This window comes from Pan troglodytes, chromosome 5 (assembly GCF_028858775.2).
Source record: "Pan troglodytes isolate AG18354 chromosome 5, NHGRI_mPanTro3-v2.0_pri, whole genome shotgun sequence".
Taxonomy (NCBI): domain Eukaryota; kingdom Metazoa; phylum Chordata; class Mammalia; order Primates; family Hominidae; genus Pan; species Pan troglodytes.
The window spans coordinates 6,027,024-6,050,197 of record NC_072403.2 but is presented as its reverse complement, the minus strand read 5'-3'; the positions used below and the strand labels follow the sequence as shown (position 1 = coordinate 6,050,197).

General features: G+C 42.3%; 1 protein-coding gene across 7 annotated transcripts in view; it reads left to right on the top strand.

Moving 5' to 3' along the window:
* The window catches only part of LOC129144202 (tubulin beta-8 chain-like), a 70,441-nt gene that overhangs the window by 31,193 nt on the left and 16,074 nt on the right, over positions 1-23,174 (top strand). Inside the window, exons 3-5 of one of the 7 annotated variants that reach the window (XM_063812734.1) lie at positions 19,887-19,986; positions 22,037-22,165; positions 22,723-22,862. The exons of 4 other annotated variants lie outside the window; for them this stretch is intronic. The gene's annotated coding sequence lies outside the window, so the exon portion shown is untranslated. Of the gene's footprint in view, positions 1-19,886; positions 19,987-22,036; positions 22,863-23,174 lie in introns of those variants that run through there. 2 more of the 7 variants (XM_063812736.1, XM_063812735.1) reach the window with 2 other exon arrangements.

Sequence of the window (23,174 nt, the reverse complement as noted above, 5' to 3'; positions counted from 1 at the left end):
GGGGTTTCTCAGGTTGAGGAAATTTGGGGTATCTCGAGCTGAGGAGCTTTGGTATCCCTCAGGCTGATAGTATTTGTGGTTTTTCAGGATGAGATTAGGGGTCTTTTAGGCTGAAGAGATTTGGGGTGCTCTAGTTGACAGGATTTGAGATTCATCAGGTTAAGGGGATTTGGGGTTCCTCGGGATGAAAGGATTTGGGATATTTGAGGCTGAGGAAATTCTGGGTCTCGGGTAAAGGAGATTTGGGTCTCTCATTAATGGATTTTAGGGTGTTTGACACTGAGGTTATTTGGTCCTTGAAGCTGACGGGGTTGAGTTGTCAGGCTATTTAGGTTATCTGTGGTTGGGGAAATTTGGTCTCTCTGAGATATTTAGGGTTCCTCAGGCTGAGGTATTTGGGGTGCCTTAGGGTGAGGGAAATTGTGGCTCCTCAGGCTCAGAATATTTGGGGATCTAAGCATTAGGAGATTCGATGTTCCTCTGGGTGAAGGGATTTGGGGTGTCTGAAGCTGAGGTACTTTGGGGGTTTCATGCTGAGGGGATTTTAAATCCCTCAAGGTGGCAGGATTTGGGGTCTTTTGAGGCTGAGAGGATTTGGAGCTTCTCAGGGTGAGGGGATCTGGGGTCTCCTAGGCTAAAATTTGAAGGTCTTGGGATGAGGGTTTACAAGGGTTTCACGCTGCACGACAAAGGCTCCCCATGCTCTTCACAGTCTCCCGTTTTCTCCTGCCGCGGTGTTCACCCTGGCCGGGCGTCTTCTCGGAGCCGCTCAGGAGGTGAGACGCGGTGGGTGCCAGCCTGTAGTGCTGCCAGCCAATCAGCGTTGAGACCAAGGCGAGCCCGCCAATCGGCAGTCAGGAGGTGCTAAAGGGAAGGGGAGTAGGGCGGAGCCTTGCCTGTCAGTCATGGGCACAACCCGGTTTTGGGCTCAGGAGGTCGGGGAGGGGCCTGGCTTTTCCCGCCCCTGGGGAAGGTCCCGCCCCTGGGGAAGGTCCTGCCCCACCCCGCTGGGATTGCGTGCAACCATCTGGAATCCTCCCGCGCACAGGCGCAGTTTCGCGGTTTTATTACTTGGTTTTCCCCAACGCCGGTGTTTGCGACTGAGCCGGGAGTCGGGGCTGCTCCTCACGTCCCTCCTCAGGCCTGGGTCTTCTGAGGGGACACTGTGTCTTTTTGAATTGCCAGAGTTCTTGCACTGACTCTCATCTGGGAGGGTTGGTGTTCCTTTAACTGTGGTGTAAGTTGGGTATTGTCAGCTGGCTTCGTTTCTGGATGCTTCAGAGGGCCAGGGTTCTGTACAGGACCCTTACGGGTGGGTGAATTGTGCTTGGTTTCACAGATGTTGTATTAGCTGGCCAATTTTGGTGTTGTAGTTAGGGCTGTGATCCAATAGATGGTGCTTAAGAGGAACGGCTGCTGTCTCCAGCAGCAAGGTTCTTTTGTACTTCGCGTTCGCAGGTGTGCTTTGCATTGAGACGGGAGAGCGATAGCCCCTCATCAGCTCCTGGACCTTGAGGGGAGCCTCCTGTGATCACTGGCGCCTGCCTGCGTTTCTTTTGTTAGGTGTTCTGAGCTGCGGGGCTCCCTCGGGCAGAGGCTGCATAGGTCGCCCCCTTTCTGGACTGGCCCTCTGGAGGGAGGCATGCCTCGCTCCATCGTTGCCCAGGATCCCACATGTCTCACCTCTCTCAGTGCTCTGAGAGTGGGGGCTCCTCCTCCGTTCGAGTGCTGGCCACAGATCTCCCCCTCGGTATCCCTAGCTACGTGCCACAGCCCTGGGGACACCAGGAAGTCCTATGGCTTGGGGTTGGGCTCTCGCTGCGCTGGGGAATCCAATGTGCTCCTGGGTCACGGGGAAGGTACTCAGGTGGAGCAATGCACTCAGGCTGGGCTGCAGAGGCTGCACTGTGCACCTACTCTTGCAGAGTGGCTAGGCATGGGCCCTGGGAGGGGCCAGTGGACAGGAGGACTTGCAGAACGGAGGCACCCAAGTCCCACAGGGAAGCTGCCACTGCTGTCTCCTGGCTCAGACGTCAGCTGCTGCCAGAGTCTCCTCCAATTAAAATTGATTTAATTAGCTTATTGTTCTGCGGGCTGTACAGGAAGCATGATGCTGGCACCTGCTTGGCTTCTTGGGAAACTTACACTCATGGCGGAAGGCGAAAGGGGAGTCAGCACTTGACATGGCCAGAGCAGGAGGAAGAGAGAAAGATGGGGAGGTGCTATACACTTTTAAACAACCAGATCTCACTGTACAGTTCCAAAGACGGATGGTGCTAAACCATTCATAAGAAGTTTGTCCTGTGATCCAATCACCTCCCACCAGGCCCGACCTCCAACACTGGGGATTACATTTCAACTAAGTTTTGGACACAGATCCCAACCAGATCATTCCATTCTATGGAATGCTACCGTGTAATGCATCATCTATTATCATTAATTCAAAATAAATTAAAGACTGAAATGTAAGACCTAAAAGTACAGAACTCCAAGAAGAAAAAAAATAAAATCTTTATAACATTGTAATGAACAATTACTTCCTGGATATGACACCAAAAGTATAAGCAACCAAAGCAAAATTAGATAGATGGGAGTACATCAAACTTAAAAACTTCTGTGTAGCAAAGGAAACAATCAACAGAGTGACAAGGCAACCTATATAGAAAGGGAGAAAATATTTGCAAATCATATAACTGGTACGGAGTTAATATCCAGAAACTTATAAAAAAAAGTCTTATAACTCAACAACAAACAATAACTTGACTAAAAAAATCAGGTGGGGTGCAGTGGCTTATGCCTGTAATCGCAGCACTTGGGAGGCCAAGGAGGGAGGATTGTTTGAGGCCAGGAGTTTCACGTTAGCCTGAGCAACATTTTGAGGCCTATCTCTACCAAATTATGTTTTTTTAATTAGCTGGGTGTTGTGGCCCATGCCTTAAGTCCAAGTTACATGGGAGGCTGAGGTGGGAGGTTAACTTGAGCCCAGGAGTTCAAGACTAGCCTGGGCAACATAGGGAGATCCCAACTGTACAAAAAAATTAAAAAATTAGCTGGGTGTGGCGGCACTTGCCTGGAGTCCTAGCTACTTGGGAGGCTGAGGTGGGAGGATTGCTTGAGCCCAGGAGTTTGAGCCTAAAACGAGTTATGGTCACACTTTTCTGTAATGTCACAGAAATGGGATCACACATTATGTGATCTTTTCAGAGTGGCTTCTTTCACTTAGCGATGTGCATGTCAGATTCATCAATGTCTTTGCATGGCTTCATAGATCACCCCTGTTTCTCGCTGAATAGCATTCTATTGCATGGATGTACCCAACTTGGTTATTCATTCACCTATTGAAGGTCATCCTGACCCCTTAAAGTATTTGGCCATTATGAAGAGATCAACTGTACATAACAGCATATTGGCTTTTGTTTGGACTTAAGTTTATAAAGTTGTTATCTAAATACCTAGTAGTTGGCCATGCACAGTGGCTCACACCTGTAATCCTAGCACTTTTGGAAGCCGAGGTGGGTGGATTGCCTGAGCTCAGGAGTTTGAGACCAGCCTGGGCAACACGGTGAAACACCTTCTCTACTAAAATACAAAAAATTAGCCAGGCGTGGTGGTGTGTGCCTGTAGTCTCAGCTACTTGGGAGGCTGAGGCAGGAGAATGGCGTGAACCCAGGAGGTGGAGGTTGCAGTGAGCCAAGGTCGCACCACTGTACTTCAGCCTGGGTGACAGAGTGAGACTCCATCTCAAAAAAACAAAAAACAAAACAAAAACAAAACCAAATAAACAACAACCAAAAAAAAAAAAACCCAAAAAAACCCCCCAAAACCTAGGAGTGCTTCTATGGTGAGAGCATGTTTAACTTTAATATAAACTGCTGTATTGTTTTCTGAAGTTGCTGTATCATTATGCATTCCACTATCATTGAATGAGAGTTCCTGTTGCAACTTATTTTAATTTTATTTATTTATTTGTTTTTCTGAGAGAGAGTCTTGCTCTGTAGCCCAATCTGAGTGCAGTGGCATGAACATTGCTCACTGCTGCCTCTACCTCCCAGGCTCAAGCAATTCTCCCACCTCAGCTGGGATTACAGGCATGTGCCACCAGGGCTGGCTAATTTTTTTTTAATTTTTGTTAAAGATGAGGGTCTCACTATGTTGCCCAGGCTGGTCTTGAACTCCTGGTTTCAGTTGATCCTCCTGACTTTGCTTCCCAAACTGATGGGATTACAGGCATGAGCCACTGTGCCCCGCCTCCTGTTGTAATTTTTATTGCATTAAAAAAAGATTTTAGTCAGTTTAGTAGATGCTCAGTGGTATACCATTGTTGCATTAATTTGCTTTTCCCTCTTGACAAGTGCCATAAGCGTTCTTTTGGATGCTTGTTTGCTGTCTTATATCATTTTTAGTGAGGTGTCAACCTTTTAGTTGTGTTGTTTTCTTGTTGAGCATTAGAATTTCTTTGTATATTTTGCATATAAGTCCTTTTCAGGTTTGTTTTATAAATATTTTCTCTCAGTCTGTGGCTTTGTTTTTGATTCTTGTAACAGGATGTTTCACAGAGTAGACATTTCAAATTTTAATAAAGTCCACATTATCAATTTCTTTTTCTTTTATGGACTAGCTTTTGCTATTGTATCTAAAAATTTATCACCAACCCAAATCCATGTAGGTTTTCTTCTATAACTTTTACTATTTTATATTTGGAAATTTAAGTCTATAGATTATCTTGAGTGATTTTTTGGTTGACCCGTGAAGTCTGTGTCTTTGTTCATTCCCCCACTATGGTTTCTGTTGTGCTGTCACCACTTGTGGAACAGACTTTTCTTTCCCCATTGAATTGCGTTTGCCCCATGACAAAATCAGTTAACTGTATTTATTCGGGTCTTTTGGGTTCTCTATTGCGTTCCATTTATCTTTTTGCTTATTCCGTCACCAATATCACTCTTCATTACTTTAGCTTTGTGGTAAAGATAACAATAGTAAATTATTGTTTCTAAACGAGGACTATCTGCATTTATTTATATATTTTTTATTCCTCTCAACCATGATTCAGTTTCCTGAATGCATATTTGTTTGTCTTTTGTTAGATTTATACTCAATGAATTGAAATTTTAAAGAGTATCATTTACAATAGCACACCCAAAATTTAATTCATTAAGTTCAAATTATTCCTATACATTATAGGTGATATAAAAAAAATCAGCTAGGGCTGGGCGCGGAGGTTCTCGCCTGTAATCCCAGCGCTTGGGTGGCTGAGGCGGGAGGATTGCTTGATCCTTGGAGGCGGAGGCTGCAGTGAGCCAAGGTCATGCCACTGCCTCTCCAGCCTGGGCTACAGAGCAAGCCTCCGTCTCTAAAATAAGAAAGAGAAAAAGAAAAAGAAAATCCATTGACCTTTGTCTACTGGCCATCTTCTTTACTTGTTAAAAATCTCCATGCGTTCTGATCAAGGCATGTGATGGTGGGCTCGATTTCAGTTGAAATTTCCAAAATCATGGCCCGGAGTAAGCTGGAGGCTGAATTTCAGAGATTCCCGAGGGCTGCCGCGAGGGGGCGCCCAGCCCCTGTTAAACCCGAGCGCTGCGCGCTTGAGCCGTCTCTGATCCGCAAGGCGGCGTTGCGGGGCGTTTACCGTGAGGACAGAGCTTCCTCCCCTCAGGACGCGGCTGGGGGAGGCTGCGGCCTCGGGAGACATGGGGACACTTGGGGCCGCGTCCACAGTGAGACAAGGAGACGCTGCTGCAGCTTCGGGACACCTGGGGCCGCCCAGGCGAAGATGAGGAAAAAGCTTCCTGTTGCCGTTGAGTGTAGCGGCGGGAGCGCGGCCGTGTTTCCCTGTCCGCCGTTTGTAGCGGGACCTCACTTTATATTAATAAAAGCGTCCCCTCATGAGGGCTTGGGCTGGTCACCCCCAGCGCAGGCCAAGATGCAGGTTATGGATGTGAGTTTGTTTCTGGGGAGAGACCCTGGTACCAGGAGAGGAGACGCGGTCAGGAGGTTGGGGACGGGAAGGCGTCACAGCCTGAGGCCAAGAAAACAGGCGCCCCCGGATCAGTGCTCGTTTTTTTTTGTTTGTTTGTTTTGTGTGTGTGTGTGTGTGTGTGTGTGTGTGTGTGTGTGTGTGTGTGTGTGTGTGTTTTGAGACCGAGTTTCGCTCTTGTTGCCCAGGCTGGAGTGCAGTGGCGCCGTCTCAGCTCACTGCAACCTCCGCCTCCCAGGTTCAAGCGAGTCTACTGCCTCAGCCTCCCGAATAGCTGGAATTACAGGGACCCGCCACCATGCCCAGCTAAGTTTTTGTATTTTTAGTAGAGATGGGGTTTCACTATGTTGGCCAGGCTGGTGTCAAACTCCTGACCTCAAGTGATCCACCTGCCTTGGCTTCCCAAAGTGCTGGGATTGCAGGCAGGCCTGAGCCACCATGCCCGGCTGCTTTTTTTTTTTCTAAATTAAAAAAAAATTTTAGGCTGTCTTTGCTTTGATAAAATACATAGGAGTATTTTGTGTGAAGTTGCTGTAACTGCTGGGGAATCCAAGAGAAGGGATAAGTTAAACTTTGCTATTGCAATATTCCTAGAAGAAGGAAATTATTGTAAACTATAAACAACCACATTAATACCTTGTCAGTAAAGCAGAGACATCAAACTTCATTATAGAGGCCAAACCAATCCAAATCCAGGTCAGTGGAAGCTGTATACCAAGCGCCCTGCTGTCATGTCAGTATTGCGGCTGTCATATCAGTATTACAGGTGTCATATGAGTCTTAGGGGTGTCATAGTACTATTGTGGGTGTCATCAGTATTGCGGGTGTCATGTCTGTATCGTGGGCGTCATATCACTGTTGCAGGTGTCCCATCAGTCTTATGGGCATCATATCAGCCTTATGGGTGTCATATCATTATTAAGGGTGTCATATGAGTCTTAGGAGTGTCATGAATCTTGCAGGCTTCACATCAGTTTGAAGGGTGCCATAGCAGTCTTGCAGGTATCATCTGCATTGTGAACGTCACAGCAGTGTTGTGGGTGGGTATTACGATATGCCATGATATGTTATACCAGTATGACACCTCTTCTGAAAACAGTCATACCTAGACATAGTGCTTTGTTTGTTTGTTTGTTTGTTTTGAGACGGAGTCTCGCTGTGTCGCCCAGGCTGGAGTGCAGTGGTGTGGTGGAGTGGTGTGATCTCTGCTCACTGCAAGCTCCACCTTCCGGGTTCACGCCATTCTCCTGCCTCAGCCTCCTGAGTAGCTGAGACTGTAGTCTCAGCCACCATGCCCGGCTAATTTTTTTGCATTTTTAGTAGAGACGGGGTTTCACTGTGTGAGCCGGGATTGTCTTGATCTCCTGACCTCATGATCCGCCCGCCTCGGCCTCCCAAAGTGCTGGGATTACAGGCCGGGAGGCGGAGGTTGCAGTGAGCCGAGATTGCACCACTGCACTGCACCCTGGGTCACAGAGCGAGACTCTGTTTTGGGGGGGAAAAATAAACTCATACATGGAAAATTCCAAAACATTGCCGAAATAAATTCAAGAAAACTTTTGGCGGAAATTCACAAGCTGATCCTATCATTTATATGAAATTTCAAGGGATGCAGAATAGCCAACATAGTGTCAAAGAAACCAACTCAGAGGCTCACATTTCCAAATTTCAAATCTTACTAGAAAGCAACATTAACAAAAACAACATGATTTTGGCATCATCAATGGGATAGATCAATGGATCTGAATTCTGAGTCCAGATAAACCCATACTCCTATGAGCAATTGTTTTATTTTTTGAGGCAGGGCCTCAGTCTGTCTCCCAGGCTGGAGTGCAGTGGCACAATCATGACTCACTACAACCTCTATTTCCTGGGCTCAAGTGATCCTCCCACCTCAAACCTCCCAAGTAGCTGGGACTAGAGGTGTGCACCACCACAGCTGGCTAAATTTTTTTTTATTTTTTTCAGGTAGGGTCTTTCTCTCCTGCCCAGGCTGGCCTCAAACTCCTGGCCTCAAGTGATACTCCTCTCTTTGTCTCCCAAAGCATTGGGATTACAGGTGTTAGCTACCATGTCCAGCCTGCTGATTTTTAAAAATGGAATTTCTTTTTCCTTTCTTTTTTTCTCTGGGCATGGTATTGCTCTGTTGCCCAGATTGGAGTGCAATGGTGCGAACGCAGCTTATTGCAGCCTCAACCTCCTGGGCTCAAGCAATCCTCCCTCCTCCGTCTCCTGAGTAACTAGGACTACAGACGTGCACCACCACAGCTAGCTAATTTTTAAGTTATTTGTAGAGAGAGGGTTTCCCTGTGTTGCCCAGACTGGCCTGAAACTCCTGGGTTCAAAAGATCCTCCCACCTCAGCCTCTCAAAGTGCTGGGATTACAGGTGTGAGCCACCACCCCTAGACTGGAATTTTTTTCATAATTACATTCTCACGTTGTTTGTTTCTAGTGTCTAGAAATATAGCAGATTACTGTGTATTGAGATTTTGTGTTGTAACTTTGCTTACTTTACTAGTTTTAATAATATTTTGGGGGTTCTTAATGATTTTCTGTATGTAAGATAGATCATGTGATCTGTGAGTAGACAGTTTTGCTGTCCCCTTTCACATATGAGTGCTCTTTACTTCTTTTTCTCTCCTATTTGTTGTGGATGGAACTTCCCATACAGTGTTGAATACAGTGATGAAAATGAGCATTGATGCCTTGGTGGTGATCTTAGGAGTAAAGCACTGGGCCCTGACAATGGAGATGGTGCTGGAGGCCGATTGTTGTGTTTAGAAAATTCCTATCTCAAGGTCAGGGGTCAGGGTCAGTGGTCAGGGTCAGGGGTCAGGGTCGGGTTAGGGTCAGGGGTCAGGGGTCAGGGTCGGGTTAGGGTCAGGGTCAGGGTCAGGTTTAGGGGTTAGGGTCAGGGTCAGGGTCAGGGTTAGGGTTAGGGTTAGGGTTTAGGGTTAGGGTTAGGGTTAGGGCTTTGAATAAACTTATATGGTAGCCAAGTTGTGGTTACAGTGGGCCTTGGGTGAGACCAAGTTCTATGCCTACTTCAAGTGTGAACCAGCACAGTCTCAGTGGTGATGGCCTCAGGGGCGCTTATGTTACCCCAGCTCCAACTCCACATGCCTCAGCACAGAAAGAGAGAATGCTGGTTTCAGAGAAAGAAAGGGAAGAGAACAAGAATCTCTACTTGATAAATGAAGAGAATTTTTCTTAATGTTAATCCAAGGCCACCAAAGCAGTACCTCTACGTGTTTGCTACTGTGTTTTTGGGCTTGGGACCTAAGTGTCTTTGAACACCTGGAAAATGTTCCCAAAACTAATGGGCACAAAGAAACCCAGACTGTGAAGACTACAATAAAGACTGAACTCTTCAATGCCCAGATATGGATGAACATCTACAAGTATCAAGGCCATCCAGGAAAACATGACCTCACCAAACAAGCTGAATAAGGCACCAGGGGCAAATCCTGGAAAAATAGAGATATGTGACCTTTCATACAGGAAATCCAAAATAGCTGGTTGAGGTAATTCAAAGAAATTCAATATAATGCAGAGAAGGAATTCAAAATTCTATCAGATAAATTTAACAATGAGATTGAAATAAAAAGAATAAAGCAGAAATCCTGAAGTTAAAATGCAATTATCATACTGAAGAATGCATCAGAGTTACTTAAAAAAATTGATCAAGGAGAAGATAGATTTAGTGAACTTGAAGTCAGACTATTTGAAAAGACAAAGTCAGAGGAGACAAAAAAGAATGAAAAATAAAGCATGCCTACAGAATCTAAAAAATAGCCTCAAAATAGGAATCTAAGAGTTATTGGCCTTAAAGAGGTGGTAGAAAAAGAGATAAGAGCTAAACATTTATTGGCCCGGTGCAGTGGCTCACGCCTGTAATCCCAGCACTTTGGGAGGCTGAGGCGGGTGGATCACAAGGTCAGGAGATCAAGGCCATCCTGGCTAACACAGTGAAACCCCATTTCTACTAAAAATACAAAAAGAAATTAACTGGGCGTGGTGGGGGTGCCTGTAGTCCCAGCTCCTTGGGAGGCTGAGGCAGGAGAATGGCGTGAACCCAGGAGGCGGAGCTTCCAGTGAGCCGAGATCGTGCCATTGCACTCCAGCCTGGGCTACAGAGCGAGACTCTGTCAAAAAAAAAAAAAAAAAAAAAAATTAAACATTTATTTAAAGAAATAATATTAAAAACAATTCCCCAACATTTGATATCAACATTCAAGTACAAGAAAGTTACAGAACATCAAGCAGATTTAACCCAAAGAAGACCACCTCAAGGCACTTAACTGAACACCCAAAGGTTAAGGATAAAGAAATGATTCTAAAAGCAGCAAGAGAAGAGACACAAATAACATTCAATGGAACTCCAATACATCTGACAGCAGACTTTTCAGGGGAAAATTTACAGGCTGAGAGAGTGGCATGACATATTAAAAAAGCTGAAGGAAAAAAAAAAGACTTTTACTTTAGAATAATGTATCTGGCAAAAAGTCCTTTAAACTTGACAGAGAAATAAGAACTTTTCCGACAAACAAAAACTGAGGTATTTCATTAACACCAGACCTGTCCTACAAGAAATGCGAAAGGGAGTTCTGAGCCTGAAAGAAAAAAAGTGAGTGAGCAATAAGAAGTCATCTGAAGGTACAGAACTCAGTAGTAATAGCACATGGAAAAACACAGAATATTATAACATGGTAATTATGGTGTGCAAAAATCTCAAATAGAGTAAACAATAAACCAATAAAAAATAACTACAACATATTTCCAAGACATAGACAGTAAAATAGGGAAGGAAGAGAAACAACAAAAAGTTTAAAAGAATGGCAATGGAGTTAAAGTGTAGAGTTTTTATTAGTTGCTTTGCTTGTTTCTTTGTTTATGCAATCAATGTTAAATTGTCCACAGTCTAAAATGATGTGTTATAAGATATTATATTCAAGCCTCATGGTAATTTTAAATCAAAAAGCATACCACAGATGTACAAAAAGTAAAAAGCAATAAATTAGATAATATTAAAAGATAAATCACCTTCACTAAAAGGAAGACAGGAAGAAAGAAAAGAACAATGAGAGGACAAAAATCAATCAGAAAACAAGTAACAAAATGGCAGGAGTAAGTGCTTATCAATAATAACATTGAATGTACATGAACTAAATACTCCAATCAAAAGACAAATAGTGGATGAATGGATAGAGAAGCAAGACAATAATCTGTGACCTACAAAAAAATACTTTACCTGTAAAGATTCATTTAGACTGAAAATAAAACGATGGAAATAGTTATTCCATGCCGATAGAAACCAAAAAAGAGCAGAAATAGCTTTACTTATACTATACAAAAATAGATTTCAACAAAAGACTGTAGGAAGATATTAAGAAAGTCATTATATAATAATAAAGAGATCAATTCTTCCAGAGGATATAATAAGAAATATATATGCACCCAACACTAAAGCACCTAGATAAATGAAGCAAATATTATAAGAGCTAAAGAAAGAGACCTCAATACAATAATGGCTGGACACTTCAATACCCTACTTTAGTCATTGGATAGACCTTCCAGACAGAAAATCAACAAAGAAACATCAGACTTAATCTGCACTGTATAACAAATGAACCTAATAGATATTTACAGAAAATTTCATTCAACAGCTGCAGAATACACATTGTTCTTCTCTGCACATGGGTTATTTTCAAGGATAGACCATATATTAAGTAACAAGTCTAAAAACATTAAAAAAAATTGAAGTAATATCAAGCATTTTCTCTGACCACCATGGAACAAACTAGAAATCAATTAAAAAATGAATTTCAGAAACTATACAAACACTTGGACATTAAATAATATGCTCTTTAATGATCAGTAGGTCAATAAAAATGTTAAAAAGAAAATGGAAAAATTTCTTGAAACAAATAATAGAAACATAGCATAGCAAAACCTGTGGAATATGGTAAAAGAGGTACTATTATAAAAGGAAAATTTATAACTGTAAGTGCCTATATAAAAATCAGAAAAGCTGCAAATAAATAACCTAACAATACATCTTAATTCACTAGAATAAAAAGGCCAAACAAAACTCAAAATTAGAAGAAAAGAAATAATAAAAATTAGAGCAGAAATAAAATGAAGAAAACAGTGCAAAAGATCAATGAAACAAAAAGTTGGTTTTTTGAAAAGTAAAACAATTAACGAATATTTAGACAGCTAGCTAAAAAACAGAGATGATACAAATTAATAAAATCAAAGGTGAAAAAGAAGACATTACAAGTAACATTTCAGAAAATCAAAGGATCATTAGTGGCTACTATAAGTAATTGTATGCCAACAAATTAGAAAACCTAGAGGAAATTAATTCTTAGACACACACAACTTACCAAGAGTGAACTAGGAAAAAATCCAAAACCTTAACAGACCAATAACGAGTAACAAAATTAAAGCCATAATAAAAAAATGTCTGTAGGACCAGACTGAAAAATAGAGAAGGAAAGAACATTTCCAAACTCATTCTTTGAGGCTAGTATTACACTGATATCAAAACAAGACAAAGACACATTTAAAAAGAAAACTACGAGCCCATATTTGAGAATATTGATGCAAAAATTTGCAAAAAACCTAGCAAAATCAATTAAACAATACATAAATAAGTAATTCATAATGACCAAGTGGAATTTATCCCAGAGATACAAGGATGGTTCGACATGCAAATCAGTCAATGTGATATATCATATAAATAGAATGAAGGGGCCAGGTGCAGTGGCTCACACCTGTAATCCCAGCACTTTTGGAAGCCGAGATAGGCGGATCTCCTGAGTTCAGGAGTTCAAAACCAGCCTGGCCAACATGGCAAAACCCCATGTCTACTAAAAATACAAAAATTAGCCGGGTGGAGTGGTGGGCACCTGTAATCCCAGTTACTTGGAAGGCTGAGGCAGGAGAATCGCTTGAACCCGGGAGGCAGAGGTTGCAGTGAGCTGAGATCATGCCATTGCACTCCAGCCTGGGTGACAGAGGAAGACTTCATCTCAAAAAAAAAAAAAAAAAAAAGAATGAAGGACAAAATCCATATAATCATTTCCATTATGCTAAAAAAGTATTTGATAAAATTTAATATTCTTTAATAATAAACCCTTTGAAAACTGGGTATGGAATGAACATATCTCAACATAATAAAAGTCGTATATGACAGACCCCCAGCTAGTATCATACTAAGTGGGGAAAAACTAAAAGCCTTTCCTGTAAAATCTGGAAGATGACAAGAATATCCACTTTTACCACTGTTATTCAACATAATTCTGAAATTCCTATCCGGAGCAATCAGACAAGAGAAAGCAATAAAAGGCATCCCAATTGGAAAAGAAGTCAAATTATTGTTTTTGCCAGTGATATAATCTTATATTTGGAAAAACGTAAAGACTCCTCTGATAGGGTTTGAATGTGTGTCCCCTCCCAAATTTAATTCTCAATGTTGGAGGTGGGCCAGGTGAAAGATGATTTAACCATTGGGGTGGATTACTCATAAATGGCTTAGCACCATCCCACTTGGTACTATCTTCATGATAGTGAGTGAGTTCCCATAAGACCTGGTTATTTAAAAGTGTGTAACAACTCGCCCCTCTGTTTTTTTGCTCCTGCTTTTTGCCCCATGATGTGCAAGATTCTGCTTCAACTTTTGCCATGACTGTAAACTTCCAGAGGCCTTCCCAGAAGTGCATACCAGTGCTGTGTCTTCTCTACAGCCTGTAGAATCATGAGCCACTTAAACCTCCTTTCTAAAAGATAAATTACCCAGTCTCAGGTATTTATAGTGATGGGAAAAAGCTTAATACAGAAAATTGGCACAAAGGAGTGGAAAATTGTTATAAGAATACCTGAAAATGTGGAATCAGCTTTGTAATTGGGTAAACAGGCAGAGGTTGGAAGAGTTTGTAGGATTCAGAAGAAGACAGAAAAATGAGGGAAAGTTGAGATTTTCTTAACTTTGAATGGCTTTGACGAAAATCCTGATAGTGATCTGGACGGTGAAGGCTGAGCTGAGGAGGTCTCAGATGAAAATTAGAAACTTCTTAGGATCGAAGCAAAGGTCATTCATGTTGTCTTAGCAATGTGGTTGGCTGAATTTCTGTCATGCCCTAGGGATATATAAAAGTTTGAATTTGAAAGTGATGATTTAGGGTTTCTGTTGAAAAAATGTCTAAGCACTAAAGCATTGAAGATGTGGCCTGGCTGCTTCTAACAACCTATGCTCACATGTTGGAGAAAAAAAAGTAAGTTGTAATCTATTTTTACTTGCAAGGGAAGCATAGCATAAAAGCTTAAAAACTTTGCAGCCTAGTCATGTGGCAGAAAAATAAAAAGCTTTTATAAGGGAGGAACTCGAGCAGGCTGTGGAGCAATCACTTGTTAGAGATATTTGTATAACTTAAAAAAAAAAAAGCAAGTGTTGATAGCCAAGACAATGGGGAAGAGGAATTGAAGGCATTTTAGAAATCTAAAAGGCAGCCCCCCATCACAGACCCTGAGGCCTAAAAGAAGAGAATAGTTTCTGGGATCAGGCCCAGGAACTGCTGCCTTGGGTAGCCTTAGAACATGGCTCCCTGCATCCTGGCCACTGCTCCAGCTCCAGGTGTAGCACAAATTGGCCCAGTTACAACTCCAGTCACTGCTTCAGAGGGTGCAAGCCATAAGCCTTGGTAGCTTTCATATGGTGTTAGGCCTGTGAGTGTACAAAATGCAAGAGCTGAGACTTGGGAGCCTCCACCTTTACTTCAAATAATGTATAAAAAAGCTAGGGTGTGCAGGCAGAAGCATGCTGCAGGGGTGAAGCCCTCATGGAGAACCTCTACTAAAACAATGCAACGAAGAAATGTAGGGTTACAATCCCCATGTGGGTTCCCCACTGGGGCATGGCCTAGTAGATCTGTGAGGAGAGGATCACTGTCCTCCAGATCCCAGAATGGTAGATCTAGCTACAGCTTGCACTTTGCACCTGGAAAAGCCAGAAGCACACAAAACCAGCCAGAGGCACACAATACCAGCCCATGAGAGCAGCTGTGGGGGCTGAACCATGCAAAGCCACAAGGTCTAAACGTCCCAAGGCATTAGTGTGCCCTGGAAATGGGACATAGAGTCAAAAATAATTATTTTGGAGCCTTAAAATTCAATAACTCCCCTTCTGGGCTTCAGACTTGTATGGGTCCTGTGGCCTCTTTTTTTTAGCTGATTTATTCCTTTTAGAATAGGAGTATTTACCCAATGCCTATGCCCCATTTGTATCTTGGAAGCACTTAATTTGTTTTTTATTTTACAGGCTTTTAGGAAGAATAAACTAGCTTTGTCTTAGATGAGACTTTTGACTTTTGAGTTAAGGCTGAAATGAGTGAAGACTTTGGGGATTATTGGGATGTCATGATTGTATTTTGAAATGTGAGAAGGATATGAGATTTGGAATGGCCAGGTGCAAAATGATACAGTTTAGGTGTGTGTTCCCACCAAAATCTTATATTAAAATGTAATCCTCAATGTTGGAAGTGGGCCTAGTCGGGAGGTGATTGAATCATGAGGGCAGGATTTCCATGAACAGTTTGGCATCATTTCCTTTGGTGCCGTTCTCACAATAGTAAGTTTTCATCAGAGCTGGTTATCTACAAGTGTGTAGCACTTCCCCCCTGCCCTCACACTTACCATGTGATGTGCAAGCACCGGATTTATTTTTCACCTTGATTGTCAGTTGTCAGAGGCTTGACCAGAAGCAGAAGCCAGTGCTATGCTTTCTGTACAGCCTGTAGAACCATGAGCCAATTAAACTTATTTCCTTTATAAATTAACCAGTCACCGATTGTTTTTACAGCAATGTGAGAATGGCATAATATTTCCATCAAAAAACTATTAGAAGTAATAACTTGAGTAAATTTGCAGAATACAAAATTAACATATACAAATCAGTAGGATTTCTATATGCCAACAGTCAACAAACTGCAAAAGAATTCAAAAAAGTAATCCTATTTGCAATAGCCACAAATAAAACAAAATGTGTGGGAATTTACCAAAGAAATAAAAGTTCTCAACAATTAAAAATGTAAAACACTGATAAAAGAAATGAAAGAGAACGACAAAAAAATGGAAAGTTATTTCTATGTTCACATATTGGAAGAATCAGTATTTTAAAAAATGTCCATACAATCCAAAGCAATCTATACATTTCATGCCATCTCTATCAAAATAACAATGACATTCCTCACAGAAATAGAAAAAAAATCTGAAATATATATGGAACCACAAAACACCATAATAGTCAAAGCTATTCTGAGTATATAAACCAAAACTGGAGGAATCCCATTACATGGTTTTAAATTGTACTATCAAGCTGTAGTAATTAAAACAGCATGACACTAGAATAAAAAGACATAAAGACAAATGGAATGAAATAGAGAACTTAGAAACAAACTCATACAGCTAAACTAATTTTCAACAAAAGTGTCAATAACATACAACAAAAAACAAGACAGTTTCTGTAATAAATAGGGCTGGGAAAACTGGCAAGCCATAGGCAGAAGAATGAAACTAGAACCCTATTTCTTGCAAAATACAAAAATCAAATTAAAATGAATTAAGGACTTAAACCTAACACCTCAAACTATCAAAATTTTACAAGAAAACACTGGGGAAACTCTTTAGGGCATTGGTTTGGGCAAAAATTTCTTAAATAATGCCCCATAAGCACAGACAACCAAAGCAAACATGGACAAATGGAATTACAGCAAGTCAGAAAGCTTTTTTAAAGTGAAGGAAACAATAAAGTGAAGAGAAAACCCACAGAATGGAAGAAAATATTTGTAAATTACCCATCTGAAAAGCAATTAATAGCTACATGATATGGTTAGGCTTTGTGTCCCCACCCAAATCTCATATTGAATTGTAATCCCCAGGTATTGAGGGAGAGACCTGGTAGAAGGTGATTGGATCATGGGGTTGGTTTCCCCTAGACTGTTCTTCTGATAATGAGTGAGTTCTCATGAGATCTGATGGTTTTATAAGGGGCTTTTCCCCCTTTGCTTCACATACATGCTGTCTCGCCTGCCATCATGGAAGAGGTGCCTGCTTCCCGTCTGCCATGATTGTAAGTTTCCTGAGGCCTCCCCAGCCATGTGGAACTGTGACTCAGTTAAACCTATTTCCCTTATAAATTACCCAGTCTCGCCAGGCGCAGTGGCACATGCCTGTAATCCCAGCACTCTGGGAGGCTGTGGCGGGTGGATCACGAGGTCAGGAGTTCAAGACCAGCCTGGCCAAGATGGTGAAACCCCGTCTCTACTAAAAATACAAAACTTAGCTGGGCATGGTGTCAGGGGCCTGTAATCCCGGCTACTCAAGAGGCTGAGGCAGAGAATTGCTTGAACCCAGGAGGTGGAGGTTGCAGTGAACCGAGATCATACCAGTGCACTCCAGCCTGGGAGACAGAGCAAGACTTCATCTCAATACATAAATAGATAAATAACCCAGTCTCAGTTTTTTTATAGCAGTGCAGAAACAGACTAATACACTACAATATATTGAGTTCAAAACATTCTATAGAAAAAAATATAATCAATTAAAGAGTGGACAAAAATTTAAATGGACATTTATGAAAAGAAGACATACAAATGACAAATAGGCAAGTGAAAAGGTGCTCCACGTTACTGATCATCATAGAAATGCAAATCAAACCCAAAATGAGATATCATTTCACCTCAGTTAAGGTGGCTTTTATCCAGAAGTCAGTCAAAAACAAATGTTGCTAATAGCCAAGATTTGGAAGAAACCTAAATGTCCATCAACAGATGACTGGATAGAGAAAATGTGGTACATATACACAATGGAGTACTATTCAGCTATAAGAAAGAATGAGAGTCTGTCATTTGCAGTAACAGAAATGGAACTGAAAGTCTTTATGTTAAGTGAAATAAGTCAGGCACAGAAAGAAAAATGTCACATGTCCTCACTTATTTGTGGGTGCTAAAATTTGAAATAATTGATGTCATAGAGAGTATAAGGGTGGTTACCAGAGGCTGGGAAGGGCAGTGGGGGAACGGGGTTAGTGGGGATGTGAAATGGGTACAAAAAATTGTTAGAAAGAATGAATAAGACAGTATTTGATAGCACAACAGGGTGATTATGGTAAAAAAAATTTAATTATACATTTTATAAAAACTAAAATAGTATAATTGGATTGTTTATAACACAAGCTATAAATGCTTGAGGGGACGGATACCCTGTTTTTTATTATGTATTACTCGTTACATGCCTGTATCAAAGTATGTCATGTACCCCCATAAATATATACACCAACTATGTACCCATAAAAATTAATTAAAAATTACAATTAAAACCAAAGGGAGGAGAGTCTAATGAGGCAGGTGTGACCCATGGCTTGAAGTAGCTTTTCAGGTTAACTTTGGAATGTCCTTATCCAAGAAGAGGGGTCCATTTAGTCAATAGGGGCTTAGAAATTAATTTTTAGTTTGTAAGTGGAAAAAAGAGAATTTTAAATCCTGAGCCATAGCTCTCAGTCAGTCAGTCCCTGCAGGGAACCCTGTTCTTTACTCTGGAGATAAACACTATTTTTCTTTTCCACTGAATAACACCACATTTCAAAATGAGGGGAAACATCTTGAAACTAAGAGGTATGGCCTTATTAAATTTGATTTGGTTTCCATTGTAATTAATTTAATCACATGTGTTCTAGAGTTTGTCCTCAGTCTTCTCCTACTTTAGGCCCATGAACTGTTGAATTTGCTCGGCTCCCTGCTCAACAGCAGGAAATCAGAATTATTTAAAAGCCTCATCGTGGCTGGGAGCAGTAGCTCATGCCTGTAATCCCAACAATTTGGGAGGCCAAGGTGGGCAGATCACTTGTTGTCAAGGGTTTGAGACCAGCTGGCCAACAGAGTGAAACCCCATTTCTACTAAAGATAAAACAATTAGCTGGGTGTGGTGATTCATGCCTGTAATCCCAGCTACTTGGGAGGCTGAGGCAGGAGAATCACTTGAACCTGGGAGGCAGAGGTTTCAGTGAACCAAGATGGTGCCCCACACTCCAGCCTGGGCAATAGAGCAAGACTCTGTCTCAAAACGATAATGATAATAATTAATAAATAAAAATCTCATTGTGTTCCAGGCAAAATTTCTTTTGCATATCAACTGTGTCAACTTGCATATTAACTATAATCATTTTGTTTACTTTATATCCAATCTTGAGAAATCTTTGAGGACTAATTTCACTCTTTTCTGCCATTTTGGTAAACATACCAAATGCCATCAAATAAAATGCACAAAATTCCTGAGAAATACATTTTCTCCTTGAGGAGTAGACTTGCTGTGTTAGAGGAACTCATGGTTATCAAGCTTCTAGTTTAATAAACATGATTAGAATTCTCTATCTTAATATGAGTAGCTAGGTACTCATAAGGCATCTAGAAGGTTAATACCTATAGTCTGAAAATAGCCACATTTTTTTACTGGCCCCAGATTACAATTGCAGAATATTTATGGCCATACAAGACATCTTCCACCAAGCCCGAAAAATATATAAATGTCCTAGGAGTGCAGCATTTTTTGTTAAAGATAATATTAACGAGCTAGCTTAGGTTAATGGGTTAATGGTCACTGTTAAAACCAGTAGCCCCGACTTTAGTGAGTACATCTGCACCTTCCAAGTTTAATGATAACTCTTTCTCTTTATAGTTAGAGTACAGACACTAACAAAAGACAATGCATTCCTGCTCTTGTTTTCTGAGGATGTCCAACTCTGTAATGGAGTCATTTCTAATAAACTTGCTTCTTTCACTTTGCTCTCTGACTCACCTCAAATTTTTTACTGCACAAGATCTAAGAATCCTACTTTGTGGTCTGTGTCAGAACCCTCTTTTCTAGCAACATCTTTCAGCAACACCATGAAGGGACACCAAGACAAGACCCCCACTCCAAGGAAAACAATCCACATAGAATCATTCAGCTGGTAAGTGGGCTGTTAGAGTCGCGAAGCCATTCAGGTTGGCAAGAATGATTACCCACTATTACTTAAGTGAGAGGCCCTAGGGTATAATATTAGGGTGAGAGACTCAGCCCAAAGTTAGAGACCTGGGGGTGTCATACTCAGATTAGAGGCCAAGCCCACAGGGTTAGAGGCCCTGGGGAATATTGAGAAGAATGGATTTGGCTAAACAAGATGTTTGCCACTTTCTCTTTTTGAACTGTCCACCTTGTGCTCTTTGTCCCTCACCTGAGTGCTCTGCATATTGTTGCCTTTCTGCTCACCGCCTCCGTTTTGCAGTAGCCTGGAGGCTGCCCCAGGAAAGAGGCCCCAAACAGTTTAGCTTTTACTTTCCTCAGCGATCCTCTGACTTTTAGCCTTGATGTCTTAGAGCTATTGCTGCTACCACTTTTCTAGTTGGCAAAGCTAATAAACTAACGTTAGAACAGCACCTACAGGTTTTTGACCCCACACCAAGGGAAGGTGGTCCTAGAAGCTAAAGGGCACCAGTGGATATTAGGAGAATATTTATGAAAGTGTGAGGACTTATTGCTAGACCGACCCTCCAGACATAACCCTTAAAGCCTGGCAAACCATAAACCCAGCTACTTACCTGTCAGAGTCCACAGGTCCTCCCAGCCTTTCTGGCATACAGGTTGTATTAGTCTGTTCTCATGCTGCTAATAAAGACATATCTGAGGCTGGGTAATTTATAAAAAAAGAGGTGTAATTGACTCACAGTTGCACATGGTCGGAGAGGCCTCACACTCATGGCAGAAGGCAGGTGAGGAACAGAGTCACATATCTTACATGGCAGCAGGCAAAAGAGCTTGTGTAGGGAAACTCCCCTTTATAAAACCATCAGCTGTAATCCCAGCACTTTGGGAGTCCAAGGCAGTGGATGACCTGAGGTGAGGAGATCGAGGCCAGCCTGGCCAACATGGTGAAACTCCGTCTATACTAAAAGTACAAAAATTAGACAGGCATGGTGGTGGGTGCCTGTAATCCCAGCTACTTGGGAGGCTGAGACAGGAGAATCGCTTGAACCCGGGAATCAGAGGTTGCAGTGAGCCAAGATCATGATAATGCACTCCAGCCTGAGCAACAGAGCAAGACTCTGTCTCAAAAATAAATAAATAAATAAACCATCACATCTCATGAGGCTTATTCACTGTCATGAGAACAGCATGGGAAAGACCCATCCCCTGATTCGATTACCTCCCACTGGGCCCCTCCCACGATATATAGGAATTATGGGAGCTATAATTCAAGATAAGATTTGACTGGGGACACAGCCAAAGCATGTCACAGGTTACGAAACAAATTTATTCTAGCAGGCCAGACTTAAGAGAGATGAGCCCCTTGACCATCCCAAGGCAGAGTGGTTAACAGATGCAAGTTGTTTTATGCATCAGGAAAACAGGAGGGCTAGATATGCTATTATTAGCACAAGAGAATCAAGGCACAAGCCTTGCTGGCCTCGACCTCAGCTCAAAAAGCTGAGTTAATTGAACTTACTAGGCCTCTGCAGTTGGAAAGGATTTAAAAGTTAACATTTACACTGACTCCAAGTATGATTTTTTAGTGCTTCATGCTTATGCTGCAATTTGGAATGGGTGGGGACTCCTGACCCCAAAGGGCTTTTCCATACAACACCATTCAGATTTTGAGCTTGTTAGAATGCTGCTTTGCTGCCAAAAAGTGACTATAATTAATTGCAGAGGACATCAAAAGAGAGACTGACCATGTAAAAGGAAATGCCCTTGTAGATGCCACAGCCAAGGCCCCTGCACTGAAAGGGCCAATGAAGCTTGTGGGCGTGCTGGTCAGCATACATAGAACTGGGCCGGAATACCCTGAAGAAGAACAAAAATGGGCCAGGGATTGCATTTCAGTCCAGGGCCCCTCGGGCTGAATGATGGTAATAAATTACTAATGCCAAGTACCAATCACAGGAGTATAACCCAGCACTTTCATGATTCTTTTCACCCTAGAAGGGATTCTTTGTTTCTGTTAATGTCTCATTCGTTCATAGGGGTAAATCTTTTCAAGACACTAAAACAGGTGACTCAGCCCTGTGCGCTCTGTGCCTGACATGACCCAAACGGCCAGCAATTTTCTCCTTCTCCAGTTAAACCTGTCCAAAATTGAGGAACCTATCCAGGTGAGAACTGGCCACTCTAATTTACCCTGAAGCCTTTCTGCAGGAGATTCAAATATTTGCTAATGCTTACTGATACCTTCACTGGTTAGATCGAGGCATTCCCCACCCCATCTGAAAAATGTTTACCAGAAGAAATAACTCCTCAGTTTGGGTAATCTAAAAGCCTGCAAAGTGACAATGGCCCATCTTTCACAGCAGGCGTAACCCAACAACTATCCTCAGCTTTAAGAATCCAATATTACCTTCACTCTGTGTGGAGACCGCAGTCCTCTGGAAAGGTGAAAGGGCTAATCCTACTCTACAGAAGACTCCAGCTAAATCAGACGCCTGACTCTCTCCAACACCCATAGCTTACTGCGGGTTTGAACTTCTCCAAAGTAAAACGTATAATTAAGTCCTGTTGAGTTAACATGTGGAAGGCCTTTCCTAACCACAGATCTCCTAATAGATGAAATGAATCTCCATTACAAAAATGTCATCAATCTAGGACAGGTGCAAAGGCACTCTGTGAATATGGAAACAAGTGTCTTCCCCTCCCACATGGGAGGAAAATTCAGTTTCAGCTCAGCTAGGGATCTAGTCTTACTAAAGACGTGGGAGGAAGTTCTCCAGCTGAGCAGCTTTCCCCAACGTGGAAGGGACCATAGCAAGGACACCTGAGTTCTCCAACAGACGTTCAACGCCAAGGGATTCACAAGTGGGTGCACCTGTGTGGAAGTAAAGCTGTTGCTTATTCTGGGAGCCCAATCGGAGGCTGAGGGAGGTGGACGCGGGGCTATTTAAGCGTTAGCGGAGAGCGGGCTGGGTCGCTGCGTGTCTGCTCCTCCTTCTCGCGCTTCTGCTGCCGCCCTTAATCCTGCCTTAGCCATGAGGGAGATTGTGCTCACGCAGGCCAGGCAGTACGGGAACCAGATCGGGGCCAAGGTTGGCAGCCGGGGCTCTGAGGGCCCAGCCCGGGCCTGCCGGGTGGCAGGGGAAGATGTTGGCAGTGGCGGGAGCGGTGCCCCTG